The 4,246-nt window shown below is 39.1% G+C and overlaps 1 pseudogene across 1 annotated transcript; it reads left to right on the forward strand.

Moving 5' to 3' along the window:
- Positions 1–296: 296 nt before the first annotated feature.
- On the forward strand, positions 297–2,819 carry LOC309621377 (mitochondrial import inner membrane translocase subunit Tim8 A pseudogene; annotated as a pseudogene). The gene has a single exon. The product of its transcript is annotated as a mitochondrial import inner membrane translocase subunit Tim8 A pseudogene (transcript).
- Positions 2,820–4,246: the final 1,427 nt, after the last annotated feature.

Below are 4,246 nucleotides of genomic sequence, written 5' to 3' on the forward strand. Positions count from 1 at the left end.
TGACAGCTCTTTAGTCAAAAAGACAAAAAAATACAATTGTTTTTTCTTTTCATGCCTTTCATTCCAAAATTAACTTTTGGCATTTTTTTTCCACCTTGTAACTAAATTTGCTATTTAGATGAGTGTTGTGTCAAACTGACTTCAAAGTTCACCACTGATCACTTTCAGCATTGCTTCATTTCTCTGTAATGAATTCTTCATTTTGATTCATCTCTTCAGCGGGGTGAGTCTTCAAGTGAATTTTTCAAGAAGGTACAGAGGTTGAATATACTTTCTAGCTGCTGTGTACGTGTGAAAATGTCTTTTCATTGTCATAGTGCTTAATGAAAATGCACTGGGTCCATAAATCCTTGAATTATATAATTTCCCCAATAAATACAGATTTGGTTCCATTATTTTTACATTTAGTATTTTAAATAAGCCTGATATCAGACTAAATTTTCTTCTCTTAACTTTTTTTTTTAAATTGTATATTTATGGGATTTTCTTCTATTTATTTTGACTCAAAAATCTTTTTCTGATATGTGTCTCAGTCTCTGATTTTTCCCTGGATTTTTATGGCAACTTTCAATCTGCATACAGTGTTCCCCTTTTCAGGAGGAGGATGTTTTATTCAATTAAGTGTTTGAATATTACTTTCTTCTTCAGCTGCAGATATAATTCTTGGTTTGGTTTACTTAGCTATGTTTCTTATGTCTCTCATCATCTTTCACAGCATTTTCATTTTCTTCTCCTTTTTCCTCTGTAATTTTGCAGACTCTCAGATTTGTCCTCATCACTAATTTAACTTCCTTCATGTTAATTCCACCCTTTCTTGCCTGCAAAATGTATTTTAAATCTGTTACCAAATCTTTACAGTTTTAGGCAGTCTTTTCCTTCATATGTTCATTCCTGCCCACCCCCCCCCCCACACACACACACACTTTTTTTCTAAATTGAGACAAAACATGAAATTCACCATTTAAGGGTTCTGCCGCGGAGACACGTGAAGGTCGGTGACTTGGTGCGGAGTTTGTCTCGGCACGCGTGGCCGCGCTGGGATGGCGTCCTCCTCGTCTTCCTCCGCAGCGGGTTTGGGCTCGGTCGACCCGCAGCTGCAGCATTGCACGGAGGTAGAGACTCAGAAGCAGCGCTTCCAGCAGCTGGTGCACCAGATGACGGAACTTTGTTGGGAAATGTGCATGGACAAGCCTGGGCCAAAGTTGGACAGTCGGGCTGAGGCTTGTTTTGTGAACTGCGTTGAGCGCTTCATTGATACAAGCCAATTCATCTAGAATCGACTGGAACAGACCCAGAAATCCAAGCCAGTCTTCTCAGAAAGCCTTTCTGACTGACCTGAGTATTACCTCTCTGGAAAAGGAAGGTAGTTCAAGAAATGAAGAGCAGTTGATGGGATGGTTGAAGAAAAGGCTGTGGGGGGATCGGCTCCCACCTTTGTCACTCTTGGGACATCCTGTCATCTGAGAATGAATAAAGACCGATTTTTGTGTGTGGGGGTGGTTTGAGGGTCAAATGTGTTTGGGGTTGTGTTTTTTAATGCTAATCTTGGGAAAACAATTGACAGATGAATGGAAAACTCTACTAGGTGTATGTTACTGTATGTGGGACGATGCTTTCCTCATAGTCCCATTAACTGCTTCCTATAATTTTAATAGTGGAACTGCTCTATAATTTGATATGTGGGACCACATAGGTAATAATCTGTTATTTGTGTGGATTCCTTTCAGATTTCTGGAGAGATCGATATACATCTTTGTGTCTCTCAGAAAGGGCAGCAGTGGGGGAAAGAGTAATTTGGTACTTGACTGTAGGCCTCCTTATCTAGTGTTTGATTATCAGTGCTGGAAAAAAAATGTATGGAGTATTCATACAGTACATTTCACTTTTCTAGATTATCTCCCTCCCTTATACTGTGATTCACTTAAATTTCTATATATAAAGTACAGTCTTGAGCTAGTACAGGTAGCCTGAGAGTCTAGAGGACTTTAGTTAAAGGAATCTAGCCAGCGAACATAATTCTCATACTAAACTGCCACAAGGAAGACGTTAACTTACCCTGTATGTCAGGGTCCAAAAAAATTTAAAGATGTGCCTAAATGAAAAAATAAGTTATAAAGATTTAGGCCAGTCAAAAACTAACAGCAGTTTCAGGTAGAGGTGCATGCCTAACGTAAACCAGCATAGTTTCCATTTACTGTGTTCTTTTCATCACTGAAATAAAAACTTCTACAAGATTCAAAAAAAAAAATTCACCGATTAAAGTAAGTGTACAATTCACTAGTTCTTAGTATTTTCACAACCAATATTGCTATCTAATTCCAGAACATTTTTGTCACGCCCCCACAAAGAAATCTTGTATATGTTAGCTGTTACTCCCTATTTTCCCCTCCCCAACATCCCCTGGCATCCACTAATCTACTTTCTGTCTATATGGATTTGCTCATTCTGGACATTTCATATACATGGAATTATACAATATATGACCGTTTGCTATTGGCTTGAAATATTTCTCCGTTTAATAGTGTCAGTTTTTCGGACTTCCCTGGTGGTACAGTGGTTAAGAATCCGCCTGCCAATGCAGGGGACACGGGCTCGAGCCCTGGTCTGGGAAGATCTCACATGCCGCGGAGCAACTAAGCCCGCGCGCCAAAACTACTGAGCCTGCGCTCTAGAGCCCAAGAGCCACAACTACTGAAGCCCATGCACTTAGAGCCCGTGCTCCTCAACAAGAGAAGCCAGCACAATGAGAAGCCCGCGCACCACAACAAAGAGTAGCCCCTGCTCGCCACAGCTAGAGAAAACTCGCGCGCGGTAACGAAGACCCAGCGCAGCCAAAAATAAAAATACAAATAAATAAATAAATAAATTTATTTATTTATTTAAAAAAATAGTGTCAGGTTTTTTCATTTTAATTCTGTTAGTTTTTCTTTATGTATTTGGGACTTGCTTATACTGCATTTGTCTTTTAAGTCATATAGGAGAAAAACTGACTTACAAACAAAAATACATTTATACTGTCTTTTGTATTTACTTATGTAGTTACCTTTAGTACTTTTTTCATGTGGATTTAAGTTACTGTCTGGTGTTCACCATTCCATCTTGAAAAAAATCTCTTTAGTATTTTCTGTGGGTCAGTTTGCTAGCAGTGGAGTCTTTCAACTGTTGTTTATCTGAGAATGTCTTCATCTCTCCTTCATTTCTGAAGGGTAGTTTTGCTAGGTACAGAATACTTGGTAGTCAGGTTCTTTTCCTCAGCTCTTTGCATATGTCATTGCAATGCCTTCTGGCCTCTATGGTTTCTGATGAAAAATCAGCAATTAGTTTTATTGAAGATTCTTTGTACATGATAACTCCGCTCTTGCTGCTTTAACACTGTCTTTGTCATTTGATGGTTTATGATGTATGTAGATGTGGCTCTCTTTGACTGTATCATGCTTGGACTTCCTTGAGCTTTTGGGATGTGCAGATTAACAGCAGTCATCAAATTTGTGAAATTTTAGGCCATTATTTCTCCAAATACTCCTTCAGTCTCTTTTTCTGTCTCTTCATCTGGAACTCCCATTATGTGTATAATAGGATGCTTGAAGGTGTCCCATAGGACTCTGAGATTCTGTTAATTTCTCTTCATTCTTTTTTCTTTCTGTTTCTCACACTGGATAATCTCAATTGGCCTATCTTCAAGTTCACTGACTCATACTTCTGCCTGTTCAAATCTGATACTGAGCTTTCTCCAGTCAATTTTTTATTTTAGTTATTGTACTTTTCAACTACAGATCTTCTATTTGGTTCTTTTTTGTAATTTCTCTTTATTGATATTCTCTATTTGGTAAGACACTGTTCTTATACTTCTTTTTTTTTTTTTTAAACATCTTTATTGAAGTATAATTGCTTCACAATTGTGTGTTAGTTTCTGCTTTATAACAAAGTGAATCAGCTACAGATATACACACGTTTCCATATCTCCTCCCTTCCGCATCTCCCTCCCTCCCACCCTCCCCATCCCACCCCCCCCCCCCCAAGGTGGTCACAAAGCACCGTGCTGATCTCCCTGTGCTATGCGGCTGCTTCCCACTAGCTATCTATTTTACATTTGGTAGTGTATATATGTCCATGACACTCTCTCATCCTGTCGCATCTCACCCCTCCCCCTCCCCATATCCTCAAGTCCATTCTTTAGTAGGTCTGTGTCTTTATTCCCATCTTGCCACTAGGTTCTTCATGGCCCTTTTTTTTTCCCTTAGATTCC

Source organism: Balaenoptera borealis (assembly GCF_965194805.1).
Source record: "Balaenoptera borealis genome assembly, contig: HAP1_SCAFFOLD_362, whole genome shotgun sequence".
Lineage (NCBI taxonomy): Eukaryota > Metazoa > Chordata > Mammalia > Artiodactyla > Balaenopteridae > Balaenoptera > Balaenoptera borealis.